General features: G+C 38.6%; 2 pseudogenes; one reads left to right on the top strand and one right to left on the bottom strand.

Moving 5' to 3' along the window:
- The window catches only part of LOC124971557 (importin subunit beta-1-like), a 173,724-nt pseudogene extending 168,590 nt beyond the window's left edge, over window positions 1-5,134 (top strand).
- Window positions 5,135-7,931: 2,797 nt separating this feature from the next.
- Window positions 7,932-8,785, bottom strand: LOC124971327 (peflin-like; annotated as a pseudogene).
- Window positions 8,786-15,548: the final 6,763 nt, after the last annotated feature.

Here is a 15,548-nt window from a genome sequence, read left to right as displayed (position 1 = left end):
CTAAGCTACAGTCCCAGCCCCTCATTGGGAGATCTTGTTGGCTCTTTAAAACTCATCCAAAACCCAGCTGCTTCTTGTCATCTCCAGTGCTAAAACTGATCTAACCACAGTCATTTCTTGCCTGATACACTACAATATTCTCTGAACTGGACTGTCTAATTTAACCTTTGTCCTACCCACCACTGCTTACTCCCAAGTATCCCAAACACAGCATCTATTTAAATCTAAGATATCATGTTACTTCTCTCCTTAAAACCCTGCAAGAGCTTCCCATTCAGAGTAAAACCCAAAGTACCTAGAGGAGCCTACAAGGTCCTATCTGATATGCCCTCCTTCCATTACCTTTCTGACCTCCTGTCCTGCTACTTTTCACTTCATATACTTCGCTTTATCTATACTGGCCTCCTTGCTGCACCTTGAAAACGTTAGTCAGGCACCCTTGTTAGAACCTTTGAACTGACACCAGGCAACTGTATGGCTAACTTCCTTAGCTCCATCAATATTTTGCACAGATACCACCTTCTTCATGAGGCCTCATTACAACCATTCTCACTACAAATTTCAACCACCTACCACTCCATGGCAATCCCAATATAGTTACCCTGCCCTATTTTTCCCCATGGCACTTATTACCTTATAACATTTTGTTTAATTTCTTTACCATGTTTATTTTCTGTTTCTTGTCCACTCCACCCCTAGCTAGTCTGCAAATTTCATGAAGACAGATATTTTTGCCTGTTTTGTTCAATGTTGTATTCCAAGTACCTAGGACAGTGCCTGACACATAGTGAGTGCTCAATAAATATTTGTTGAAAGACTTCCAAATATCCTAACACACATTTGTGTAGTTGAAAAATCTTTTTACACATTGTGTTTTGAGGAAATATTATTCTTTAGTTTGTTTGAAACTTAATAAGTATGTTTTTTACCATTTGGAGAAAATCATGTCAAAAACAGCAATGTAATTCATGATATTTGGGTATGTGGGTATTGAGTACATGTGAAATTAACCTTGGTAGCTGGCAATTTATAATGATTATACCTATAAATTATAAGTATTTGACTACTTTATTATGTCTCTGGAAGAGGTTTTGCATGAGCATATGTGTATTAAAATACATAATATTTTATTAAAAATTACTTTCATTTACCTTTTATATTACTGTTAAGACATTATATTATTGCTTTTTTCTTTAATACCCTATATCAGTAGGTTATAATATCTACAAATTTCATTTCAGAATTTTAAAGGAGGTTTTAGACTACTTATTACAATGGCAAGGAAGTCATTAATACTTCCTGCCTGTACACTTCATGTTTAGTTTGTGACTTTCCAGAGATAGACATCTGAGCACTGTGTAAAAATATGGAGCAGAGAGCACAGATCAAATCCACTAATATTTCATAAGAGTCTAACTTGTGTAAAGTACTCACCAGCTCCACAAACTCTCTTGCCAAGGCTAGGAAACATAATTTGGTTGTCTAAAATGATAAGTAACCCTAACTTCTCTGCCACCATTAGCTATAGCCACAAGTTAGACAGGTTTTGCAGAAAGACTTTGATCCTCTCTGCTTCGCAGCATAAAACTTCCAAGTCATTTCTGTCTAAACTCAACAAAATATAAACCCAGGAATGTCTACTTGCTGGTTCCTGGTGCAAAACATGTTCCTAGCTCTATTCTCTGGAATCTATTCCCTGTCTAAGTTTGGATATGTGGATGATGGGTACAAATGAATCTGTCAAAGCTTTCCTCCAGGATGTACCCTGGAGGACACTTCCTGACTTTAACCTTCTGTCAATATCAGTGTCATCTGCCCCTTCCAGAATAAAGCCCTTGAACTATAGAGCATAAGTCCCTACCTGCCACATTATTTCTGTTCCCAGCTAGTTGTACCACACTGGTATACAAGAATGACTAGCCACTAAATTTTGACAGTTTGAAAGCAAACTAAAACTGCTTTATTTTTTGCTCCTAGAATTCTTCTGCCTTTGTAACCTTGAACTTTATTTGAAGTGGGCACTTTCATGATATTTTAATGCATACAGTTACTACCCCTGTCTTTCTGACCTAGACCAGATGAGTCTAAGACTTGGCAAAGAGTAAGTCAATCCTTTTACTTTTGTGTATTGAAATGACGCTGCTAATAGTGGTCTTATGCATTTGTGCAATTCTGTCTGAAATGTCTAATGTATGGAACTTTAATAACACATAAACAAGAGTTTTTAAAGTTCCTGTCACCCATTTGAAACTCAAAATACTTAATAATGAGTGTTTGATTCTTTCACATAGTCTGGCATGAAGAAACTTTGGGTGGATGGTAGGCAGTAAGTTCTTTTATGATGTAAGTTCCTTTAAGAAAATCATTGTGGTTATAAGATATCATCAAACTACTTGAGCACTTAGCCAAAACAATGAACTGAGCACTTGTATTCATGCACACTCTCCTACAAATAGCATAAGGCTTTTTAATGACCTCTGGTATTCGTGATTTACCTCTTATTTTCTGTAATCTAAAGTTTTTCAAAGCTCTCCCTCCTTGCTGGCTGCTGTTCACTTTTTTCCTTCCTTTTTTGTTCTTCTTCTCCAAACAAACTCCAGCCATGTTCTGAGCTGCCCTTAAGTTTCCTCCCTCATCTCCAACAGTAGATCAACTGCCACAGCCCACAACAAAGTAGTAAGGAAGGAGGGAGGGAGAGAATGGAAATGACAAAGGGTGATAAAGTACTACCAAGAAGGAGCAGATGAATGAACTTGGGGTGACTCTGATTCCATTCAGACTTTCCATTGCCACTTGACTTCCAAACTTTTATCCCTAGTTGCAGCTGTCACCTGAGATGCCAATTTTCATTTGAGAAGAAACAACTGCCACCACCTTTACCTTGGAGCTCTTTCAAAGTGAAGAACCATCTTTATCTCTCTTTGAACTGCAAGTTGTATAGAAGTTTGTGGAGTGTGGGGTGGTAGAACTTGCCAAGGGTTCCTCTAGAATTCCCTAGAGTGCCAGAAAATTCATAAAGCAGAATGACAGGGTTGCAGGTGATCCACAAGTCAAGAACTCTTTAACATCTAAGGATACAAACATCAAGGGACAATATCAACAGAAAGGCTTGCCATTAATGCTAACATCTAATGGAGAAGCTGAAAACAATTTTGTGGACTTTGAGCACAAAACTTACCAGTTCAATTCTTCCTCAGTATGATGTCTGATATTGTTTGTAGAAAGATACCAGTGAACCAGTGGTCAGAACTCATTCTTCAGTTGGTAGCCAATGTCACAAACCCCAACAGCCTAGAACACATGAAAAGATTCAATGATGGGAATAATTTGATACATCTGACAATATATTTACAGGAAACAACTACAGGATAAAGCCAATGACATCCTGACTGCCACACTCCTAGAGAAGAGGGAAGAAAATTCTAATAGTAATGTGAAGTTAGTGGCTACTAAGGCACTCCTGAACTATTGGAGTTCACCAAAGCAAACTTTGACAAAGAGTCTAAAAGGCAATTTATTTTTCAGTAGTATATGGAGCAACCTATTATCAAGATAACAAGGTATGAGTGGCTACATTACAGAATCTGGTGAAGAAAATGTCCCTGAATTATCAGTACATGGAGACACGTATGAGTCCTACTCTTTTTGTGGTCACAATTGAAGTAATGAACAGTGACTTTGATGAAGTGGCCCTATAAGGAGTAAAATTCTGCTCCTATGTCTGTGATGAAAAAATAGATTTGGCCATTAAAGTTTAATAGGGAGCAGAACAAAGAAAGACCCCACAGCACACAGCAAGTTCTGTGCCAAGGGAGTACTACAGCTGGGTTCCAATTCTCACACAGAATTATGAAAATGGTGCTCTTGACCACCTGATGGGAAGATGACATTATCCCATGTATTCTTCTCTAGGTAAAGAACATGCCAAGAGTCATGATTAGTCATACCAGAATACCACTGTGATGGCTTTTGCCTGCATCTTTGGAGAAGAGAAATTTCCAAATCCTAGTTAAACAGACAATACTTATCTTAATAGAATTAATGTATGCTCCCTATGTAAGTTATTTGATATACAAGTATACAGGGTAAGGACAGATTTTTTTTAAGCTGTTCCATGAAGTTGTAATCAATGATGTCTACTCTACTGCCCTGCTAGTGTCTGATAGAAGGTCTGAGAGCTGAATGCAGAATGGCTTCAAATGCATGCTGAGCTTTTTCCAGTCTATCTAGCTAAAGCTGCTCATGAAACTTCATAAGTGATGACTGGGAAGAAATAGCTACTTACTGCTTATCTTAAAAGCTCATGGAGACCAAAGACAGGCCTGCTGTCCAGCTGAACTGAGAAGTGCTACATATGAAACTTTGATGGAAATTCTGAAAAAAAAAGAAAGAAAAAACAGTACTAAGTACTATTATCCTTCAGTTCAAATATTGACTGGCAGCTCTGGTGTGACTATAAAAAAGTATATCAAATGAATTTACAAATAAAAGCATTTTTATAACTTCAACTCAATGATCTTTCAGTCTTTACTCTGCATAACTCTTCAAAATGTTCTCTAAAACTACAGCATCAGGATGAGATCATCTCCCTGTTAAGGATTTTCCAAAGCACAGTTGCATCTGATGGAATACAAGAGGTTGGCCTGATGACAGTTAGCACCTTGGAGAAGATGTAGGTTGGCGAATTCCTAAAGTAAATAGAGACTTCTAGACTCTTCTTGGGCACAGATATTTTATTGAAAAATTATACTGAATGTCAGGTTTTATGGGAGACTATAGATTTAGTGGAAGAATTATGTCACATCTTGAAATCCACTACCTTACCTTTAGTTGACAGAGAACATGAAGACTGTGAATATCCAAAGGTTTGTAAAGACACCTTCTGTGTTTGGTGAAATTTCCCTTGTTATTGGTGGAGAAATTAATACCTAAAGTAAGTATTGAATATGTTTCAGTTAGCCTCCCAATTCCAGATGAACAAGTAAGATTTTGACATGATGAAATGATAAGATAATGTGATAAGGGAAGGCTGCTGGGAAGCCTATCTGTAGTTGTCCAAGGATCAAAGGGAGACTAGGAAAATGTGTACTCACATATAGCGCTGATACAACCACGAGAAAAAGTCTTTCTTTAACCACATTGGTAGATTTGGGGATCATAAGCAAAGCATAGGTAGTGGTGTAACACAGTGGATGGATGGGCAGGTTGTCTCACGAATTTGAAGAATGAAATTCAGACACAAGTGTAAGAGCAAAGTAATAGAATTTATTAGAGTAATAGAAAGAAAGAAAGCAGAGCTTCCAAAGGGGGAGGAGGCCCAGGAGAGGGTTGTCAATGGGTGTCTGTTGTCTAGGAGTATTTCAAGGCATATCTGAAGGTTCAGCCCAGGTGATTGGTAGTGAGAGATACTGGAATGGACCAATGAAGCTCTTTAAGCTTTGAGTTTAATAAGTCAATCAGAAGTACATAATTTCAATCCCTTATTTACCTAATTAAGAGGATGGGTCCAACCTGTTTAAGACACTGGTTTGACAGGTCTTTTGGGAAGAGAAGTCCTTCAGGTGAGGGTAGATTTGGTGGTCAGCCATTGCTAGGGGTAGGGGCAACTAAGGAAGAGCTGTTGTGGTTGTAGCTGTCAGGGGCAGCAAGTAACCAGATGTTCTCCAGACCTGATATCTCCTTCCAGGATGGCATGATGTTCTCCTCTTCTCCTTCACTTCTCTGAGGCCCTGTCTGCCTAGGGGAGGTCCACCTTTCTGCCTCATTCCCTCAGTGGTGCTGTTGAAACAATAGGAACTTTGTACAGTATTTGGGAATAATGTACAGAAATAAGCAATAACTAGACCAATGATTCTTGAAGTGTTGACTAAGGGACAGAGATTCAAAACTAGTAAAATAGAACAACTTGCTCCATGGGCAGCCACATAACTGAGGAAACTGAAGAATTGAGATTACTCTGTGACCATTAGGATGGTACCTGAGATCTTTACTGGGAACTTTCATGCTTCAAAAAACTTAGAAGGGAAAAGTATACACAGGTGCTTCAGCCACAGTGAAATCTTTCCACAGAAGAACTGCTGTTAGCAGCAAGACTATCAGTTAGCTAAATAAACACTGACTTCAAAGAATATTTGCCATCTTGAAAGAGAAAAAACAATTTACTTAATTGAGGAAAAAGAAAGGAGTTTGAAAAGAAGGAAGGAGAAAGGTAAAGTGGGGAGAGAAAGGGCATTAAGAAGGAGAATAAATAACAGTTATCTCTTCCCAAGGGGTTCAATTTTTTTTCCCTGTATTTCAGCTGGTCCTGAGTGGAACAGCTTAATTTTCCAGAGAGGTCAGGTTGGGTTTGGCAGTTGTTTTTTCTCGTAAAAATCAGCCTCAACTATGATACTGATGATGATGATGGAACCTGGTTTGTGTACATTTACTACTCAGTCCCGCCTGCATGCACACTAAAAGGCAAATGGATACTTTAAAATCTGAGTGTGGGTAAATGAAACTGCATCTACATTCTCAACTACAAATCATTGAAGTTTTTCTTTTTTCTTACAAAAAGCATAGGTGGAGCTAGATGTTGCATTTCATAAAACTAATTGAAGTTCTGTCTACAGATGGAGAACAGGAGATATAAAAGAAAAGGAAAGGAAAAAAGAAAAGATGTTTCTTGGAGTTTTTGGTTGTGTGTTTTTAATTACTATCACTATTTTAGGAAAAACACTAACAAATGATCAGAATAAAAAAATTAAAAAATAAAACTAAAGAAACCAAAATTTAAATGATCCAAATTGGTAGCACAAAGAAAAAATACTCTCTCTTGACTTGTATGTGACAGTCTGGACATGAGCCCCCCAGCAAAAAGTAATGTCAAAGAGTTTAGCAAAGAATATTCAATAATGATAAATACAGCAAATTTTTTTTTCTCCTTCTTCCTTTTGTATTTTTATTTTTTTTACGGTACTGGGGATTGAACCCAGGGGTACTTTACCATTAAGCTACATCCCCAGCCCTTTTTGTTTATTATTTTGAGGCACTGTCTCACTAAGAGGCTTAGGACCTTGCTGCTGAGGCTGGCCATGAACTTGCAATCTTCCTGCTTCAGCATCCCAAGTAACTGGGATTATAGGCATGTGCTACAACACCCAGAAATACATCAAATCTTTTTTTTTTTTTTTTTTTTTTTTTTTTTTTACTGGGAAGTCACTTCTTTTATTGAAGCTTATGGTTTCACAAAACAGCATTGGCAGTGGGAGGTGACATCTGTCTTCCAGGAACTAGAGCAGAGAGCATGGCAGGCAAGTGAAGGGTCAAGCTTCGGAGGGCAGTAGCCTTGCCGAAGATACCCAGAGGGCAGGCTGTTCCAGCTCCCTGAGCAGGGACAGCCCCAAACAGTTAGAAGTTAACACACAAGGACTGGTGGGTATGAATGAGCAGGAATCTGAGCCACTGGTCCCACAGGCAAATCCCACTCAAGCTTGGTCAAATTCCATTTTGGAGAAGCTGGGCTCATCTGCAGGACAGCCTGCTGAGGGGAGGCAGATGCTAACAGTAAGAAGCTGATGAACACTGATTACTAGTGTCAGTGCACAGGGGAAAGCTCGAGGCCAGAGGCATAGCTGACCAGACACTAACTCCACTGCCATGACTGGCATCTCTTGCTCTTGGTGCAAGGCTATACCCTTCAACTGCTCAGGCCTGTCAGGACATTCACTCTCCAGTCCTCTCCTAGGTCAGGCTCCTACCTGTATGGCCACAGTCCACTATTTGGTGACTCTGATGCAGAATCCCCAAACCTCTTTGGGAACAGTCCTGCATCAGGCAAGGGAGAATCTTTTTAGGAGGGGCAAGAAAAGAAGAGAGACCCACATGCTTCTCCCACTCTAAGGAGCCAGAAAAGGTCCTTGGTGTGCTCCACTCTGTATAGACAGGCTGGGTCATAGTATCTGAAAGGCTGTCATGGTGATGAAGTCCTCAAAGCTGAACTGAATGTTGCCCTGCACGCCGGTGTCCTTCTCTCAGAAGGCCTCAGTCAGCACCTATAGCTGGGTGCACACCTGAATGAAGCGGACGAGCTGCATGACAGAATTGGCAGAGCGTGGGCAGTAGCGGGAGACCAGGAGCTGGGTGAACTGGGGGCTCAGGTTGTAGCCCATTTGGGACAGAGCTTGCTGCAGCTCTGTGTAGCTGATGGAGCCTGAGTGGTTCCAGTCATACTGCTGGAAGAGGTTCTTCCACTGCTGGATGAATTTCCACAGGGCTGAGAAACTGTAGACATCAATGCAGCCTGACTTGGTCTTGTCAAACATGTTTATCATCAGGAGGCATGTCTCATCATTGAATGAAGACCAGTTGGAGTTGACCAGGGCCTGCTTTAGCTCCTTGATGGAGATGTACACACTGTGATCTGAGTCCACTGACTGGAACCAGGAGTAGGCCTCGGGATCCACATTGGGTGGGACACCACCCTGTCCATAAGGCCCGGGCTGCTGGGCACCATAGGAACTTGGAGGTGGCTGACTATAGGGGCCCCCGGGATGGCACCACCATATGGTCCTCCTGGAGTTCCAGAGGGGAGTCCCACAGCATTGGGGTATCCATAGGGCCCTCTACCAGCTGGTGGTCCATAAGGCCCTCCAGGGGCAGGACCCCCATAACCTCCACCAGTGGGTAGCCCACTGCCATACTGCTCTCCACCATGTGGGGGTCCAGGGTAGTAGCTACTTGGAGGGGCTCCGGGTGCCTGTCCTGCAGCTCCTGGGCAGCCCTGCCCATACCGATAGCTGGCCATGGTGACTCTGACATCCCATCAAATCTTTAGTGATTATTTTGTTCTAAAAGATAAACTTCATGAACGTACAAAATCTAATAAAATAACCATTTGGAAACTGACATTCTATTTTTTATTTGCTTTCTTTCAATGTAGTATTGTTTTCTTACTCCTTTTAAAATGAACTAATCATAAAAGCAAACCAAAAATATGTACATACAGCATATGTGTGTATATAATTATAATTCTTTTAATGAAAACAACACTTAAAAAGGTTTTATTTCTCTAGTCCAGTTGAAGATATACATATATATATATAGATATATAAAATAACTTCAAACATTCCACAAGAAAAACAAATTTGGGAAAATATACAAATGTGTTCTTATCCAAAAGAAGACAGGGAAAAAAGCAATTTTGTCTACTTCATGTAGGAATTTATGCTGAAATTGAACCTCATCTAATAGTCCTTTATAATTACATTTGGCTACTGGTGTAGTATAATAGATATTCCCTAACTATGTTTGAAAGGCCTACGTACCCATTCAAAGCCAGATGCTTCCAAACCAGCATATTTTTTTCAAAGCAAAAGGGTTAGCAGGTTAGCTTGAATCAAGTCAAATACTGATAAAAGAAAATCTCTTTTGATGGGCAGGCCTCAAGCTTGTTGAAGGCTGCTGGTTCAACTAAGCATTGATTAAGCATGTGGATGCTTATCTGATGCTTATCCAAACTTATCTGAAATTGAACATCTTTGTTCTAAAAACTAGGCCAAAATTCTGACACTGATTTGGGTACTTTGGTTCAGAACAGGTTACAAGTATCAAAACAACATCCCAACTAGGTTGTGGAAATATGACTGGAAATAAAAGCAGAAGAATTACAAATTAAAACTCAACATTTTAAAAATTTATGCTGCAATGAGTCTCAATAAAGTAATGGTTTATATAAGTATCATTGAAGGAAGAAGGTTATGGTATTAAGTTGAAAACAAAATAGAAATTTTTCCCAATTTTTAAAAATCCAGAGTTAGTTGATTTTGAAATTTTAGATAACTTTGAAAGAGTATGGGATTTTCATGTTCATCAAAAGAAAATACAATAAAGACTTCTATTTCTAGGAAGATGGAGTAGATATAATTTTCCCTATACCTCTTGCTAAATACAACTAATAAATCTTGGACATTGTATGTAAAACAAACATAAGAAGATTCTGAAAGGCGGGAGATAGGCTGGGTTGACTAGGATCTGCAGGACCCAAGGAAAGGAACCCCAGTCAGTTAGAAGGACACTAGACAGAAGTAAAGTGATATATTCATTCTGGAGTACAAGGGTAGCATGAGGAAGATCTTTTTAGTGATAGAATAGTTCTGTATTTTAATTATGTTGGTGGTTAAACAAACCCACAATTTGATTAACTGACATAAAACTACCCATACTATTGTGCCAAAAGTTAGTTTTCTAATTTTGATATTGTACTACAGTTGCTTAGTATATAGCCACTGGAAGGAAAGTATATGAAGGGAACATAGACTTCTGTATACTACCTTTGAAACTGCATATTAATCAATAAATACTTTTTCAAAATTTAAAAGTTACAATAAAACATAGGTTTAAATTTTTAAATACTGATATTGGGTAAGGAAGTGTACACAATCACTTAAGAGGCAAGAGAATCTCTCTCTCTCTCTCACTCTCTCTCTCTCTCTCTCTCTCTCTCTCTCTCTCTCTCTCTCTCTCATTGCTTTAAGATGGAAACTGGAACTCCTGGGCTTAAGCAATCCACCTGCTTCGGCCTTCCAAGTAGCCAGGATGACAGTACACTTACTACTATGCCCTGTACAAGAGAACTTTTTAAATATCAATTTTGAGAATTATTCCCCATTTTATTTGACTAAAACTTCAAATTATACTTTTATTTGAATCCCTTGGTTTCTTCTTTTTAAAGTTTAGTGGTAGTATCATTTGGGGATCGTAAAAATGTAGAATAATAACAATGTTTTTTCATTTCTGACTCAACCCATTGGCATCTATCTAGAGAAACTGTGTCAAAATCTGTGACCTAAATTTATAGCATTTTTCATCTGAACTTAATGTTTTTGGAGGGAGAGGCAGGTGTCTACACTGAAAAAAAGAACTTCATCCACAATGACCCAGCGATACTTAAAATATATTTTCTGCCATTCTTCTTGTGTGTAATCAATATAACCACTACTAGAATATTACTAGATTGGCTTTACTCTAAGAACACATGCTCAGGAAAGTGTACTATATCATCTAAAACCAATATTAGAGACCTTAATGCACAAGGGCTTAATGGTTTTAAAAAGGAATTTTCCTATCATATCAAAGATGTTCCAAGGTAGACAATTTAGAGATGGTAATGGTAACTCCAAACTCACAAAGATGAATTTTTTTTACAAAGATGAATTTTTATGTTTATGTTCCATCTTCTTTTGCACTGACTTCCACACTCAAGATTTCCTCATTATTCAATATGGCTACTAGGTCCTGGTCATGATGTTCATGTTATCAGTAGGAAGCAGGAAATGGGAAAAGAGTACATATACCCAATACTGTCTCTTTATTAAGGAAAATTCCTGGAAATTCCATCCCATCTCTCACATCCTTTAGGCCATCCAGAGTAAAACAGGTTCTATTATTAACTAAGAAAGAGAGAATGAGTACTAGTTAGGTGGCTAGTACTCTCTGCCAAATATAAAAAGAAGTATAGCCAGAATCAAGGATCATAAGTAAGCCCAAAGAAGAGCTAGTCAGGGCACAAATTTCCTATACCTGGTAAAATGCTTCCTTTGGCAATAAAGAGAACAGGCCATCTTAGAGTTAAGAGTTCAAAAGACCAAATAAATGGCAACACCCTGATCAAAACAGATTATAGAATTGGATCAACAAAACTTCTGTGAGGATTGCGGATTGTCAGGTGCCAAACTTAAAAGGAAAACTGAAGACTGAAATACAGCCATTCATAGGATCTAAATATATGTGGAAATTAGATCTAGACCACCCAAAGTGGTCACCCAGCAGATTAAATAACTTCAAAGACAGTAGCTTACTATTTATATCATGAATAGCAGGATAGATACTATTTCTATAATAAAGAGCAGGATAGAAAGTATATTGAAATTTTCTCTAAACTTGTGAGAGTCTGTTCATTTTTTTTAAATTTTTTTGCGGTGCTGGGGATTGAACCCAGGGCCTTGTGCTTGACAAGCAAGCACTCTATGAACTGAGTTATATCCCCAGTCCAAGCCTGTTCATTTTTAAATGAGCATTTCTATAAAAATAAACTAAAATGCCATTATTATTGCCATTTTGTAGATGAAGAAACTGAGTCTCGATTAAATCAAGACACTTATGCAAATTTACTTAGAAATGGCAGAACCTAGATTCTTTGCTACCATAATTCTGAATTACTACCTATTGCACAAATCTCCATTATCTTAGAAAATATTTGAGTGCATTTTAAATCTAGATGTAAAATAAAAATTCACCGCTCCTTTGTAGAAGCAGATTATTTTATTTTCCAGTCAGTTTAGAAAGTTCATATTATCAAGGCTATTGGAAAATATGTTTTCTGGGAAATATTGTGTGGTTATCTAGGAGAACTGAGCCTGCTAGTGCATTGGAGGTTTCATAGGCAGCTGAGGCCACCTCCAAGGGATCCATCTTACTCTCCAGAGAGGAAAAGCCCAGCTGCATCTCTCCTCCAGCATTTTGTCCAGCTGCTCCAAAGTGCTTTGCTTGCAGGGCATCCATGGCCAGTTCTTTCTGCTAAAGATAAAGGATCCTGATTATGGCAAGTGTTCCTGCTGCAAACTATACCTTTTTGCAGTCGCTTGTTTGTTTTATTTAAAGCCATTTTGACAGCACTCTGCTTTTTCTGCTTCTATAAATAATCAGCCTTAATGATAAAGTATAACCTGCATATTCAAATGTGCATTTACTTCTATACATCTTTGTGCCCTGAATAGGCACAGCTACAAAGACATCAGTTTTGAACATGAGCATATGGTTCTGAGAACTTCATATTTCAAATCCACAATTCAACTTAGGAATTGAACATAATGTTTTCATTAACACTGATGATACATAAAACTGCTTCTTAAAATAATAATAAAACCTGGACTTGAGCTGTGAGGTTGGAGCTTTGAAGCTACTTAGGATTGAATTTTTATGTTGAAAAAAAATTATGTTTGACAGCAAGATAAAGCATGCATAAAATATTGTCAAAATTTCACAATGCGTCTGCGTAGTCACTGAATGAAACTTGTAGGTAAATCTTTCTCCATTTCCCGACAAGTGACTTTCAGTTCCTTGCAAGTTCTCTATCATTGATTTTTGTACTCCTTCTTATTTGTCTGAATAGTGTAAATATGTCCTCTGTGCTGGTCATTAGCTTCTCCAATTCCTCCTCAGAGCCCATTTTGGTGCATATGTCAGAAAAAGACTGCCGAGAGACACAGGAGTCACACATAATTACAAATTACTCTAGAGTGACTTGGAACCCTATGGAACACCTGGTTGTGCACACAAAGAACTGAAATACAGTCATTTGAAAGATCTTTTATTTAAATGTCTTTCTAACAAAAGACGCCAGATACTCCGAGTCTTACTTTTCCCAAGCGGAAGCATTCAATTTATACATTAATGGTGAGCCTAGGGAGTTGCAGTCCAACATCCTCCCACTGTGCCCAAACTGTTCTTAATAGGCCATCTCTTTGAGTAAAGAGAGGAGTTCAGGCGTCATGCGGAATAAATTCTTGCCTTAATTTAAAAGCCTTATAAGAAATGGAAGATCCATGGTGAGACTCTGGAGAACTCCCTGTGGAGACTTCCTCTTCTTACTGCATGACAGAAGTAGCTCATGGAGAAAGGGAACGATAAGGTCAAAGGGCATGTGCAGTAGACTGAATTCCTGGAAATCTGTATTCGTCTCCCCTCCCAAAGAGTGGAATCTTTCTATAGCTGCCACAGATATCACTCTCCACTGCCTCGTAGTTGCCCCTGGCACTTTCCATTATGTAATCCATCCTCCAGTTTGCCTCCTCCCTCAGGTTTCACTGCCTAATTGTTTTTTTGAGTTTCTCGGTGAACGATTCTATTACTCTGACCCATAGTAATGATCCATAACAGAAAATCCAATAAAATGAAGGCATCATGAAAATGAATACGCCCCTTGACAAAACTGGAAAATCTTTAATTACCTAGGAATAGGCATAAGAAATTTCCAAATGCATCTCTGAAAAAAAAAACTGCAAATTGTAATATCATTGATACCCTTCTTTTTATTTATCTATTTATTTTGGGTTCATCTTTCTAGGTAGAAAGAAAGAAAGATAGAAGAAAAGTGAGAGTTTTCATGGGCAAAGCAATGAGTTTTTAACTTGGAGTCTCATCTGAAATTGTAATCAAAATTAAAGAGAAAGATTTTGGAGGTGTCGAAAATTGGTAGTCCTAGAGCTGAATTTTGAATTTTGCCTCGATATTTTTTGTTTGTTTTTGAAGCAGGTAGCTATGGGTTTTGTTTAGTTTCATTATGTTTTAATGTGATTGCTTTTCGGTAGAGAACACACTCTCCAATTTTCCTCAAGTGACGCCTCTCCCTATTGTCTTCCACCTGGCTGCATCACATCCTCTTACCTGCCTGGAACCAGACAGCCTATACATTTATTACTCTTGGCCTAGAGAATGTTAATGCTCAGAGACACATTAAAGATTATTTCATCTCATTTCCAAAATTGTTTCCTATAGCCCCACTCTTCCAAGTCTATGCACTGTTGGTTGTCGTAAAAAAGAAACATATTTCGAAATGCTCTTCTCTCACTGCAGTCAGTACATTTCTGATGTTCCAGGTCATGGCAAGTTCACCAATTTGACAGCTCATACGTTTTAAGCATGCTTGCTTTCCTGTCGGTGGCAGAATAACCTCTGTGTACTGTGATAACCTTCCGAAGAACAAATTTCTATATCAAGTCCAATGGTAGTGTAGTGACTCCATATACGTGCTATAGACAGAGATTGAAGTTTGTAAATGTGATCTATGGTTAAAGGCTTCAAACCTGAGTTGGAACACCTTAGCATAGACATGTAATTACATTACTCACAGCAGAGCTCATTCTTATGCCTGGTTTTGTAATGAATTGAGCAGAGTCCTTTGAGCTTGCTGTTATTGTTGCTTTTGTGTAAAAGTTCAAAATCCAGCAGGGTCACAAACAGAATCAGTTCAACAGTGAGTAGAATCCATTGGAAAGCAGGGAAATTGCATTTCTCTTGCAGGTGTACGCTTGGATGGCCTTTCCCCCTATACATCTGCCTAGAATTTCTTATTGCTACTAAGGAGAAAAAAGGCAAGGCCATTTGGCATAAGAAATGCTTTTCCTTCTGATTTTGCCTTAAAACCCCTTCAACTGAGAAGAAGGTGAGAGGAGCCATATGCTGCTTATAACGTACACTAGCTTGCTATACCACACTTACAGAATTGTTGTGGTGTGAGAAAAGTCTCTTTAGCACGTGGGAAATACAGTTGCAAGAGTGGGAAACTCCTAGCTCAGCAAATGCATTGGCAAGCTGATAACTATTAGAAGCATATTTTGGAGTCCTGACTTTTCCTTGAATTACAGTAAAACAAATGGCAGCACCCCATAAAGTCCTTCTTTATATCAAACAGATGATCAAATAGGGTCCATGTCAGGAAGGATTATCGACCTGAATCTCTTGGTGGACAGATGTCTTGGTGGATACATTGAATGAGACACCATGACTGC

Source organism: Sciurus carolinensis, chromosome X, assembly GCF_902686445.1.
Source record: "Sciurus carolinensis chromosome X, mSciCar1.2, whole genome shotgun sequence".
Taxonomy (NCBI): domain Eukaryota; kingdom Metazoa; phylum Chordata; class Mammalia; order Rodentia; family Sciuridae; genus Sciurus; species Sciurus carolinensis.
The sequence above is the reverse complement of the archived record's forward strand: the minus strand, read 5'-3'. Positions and strand labels throughout refer to the sequence as shown.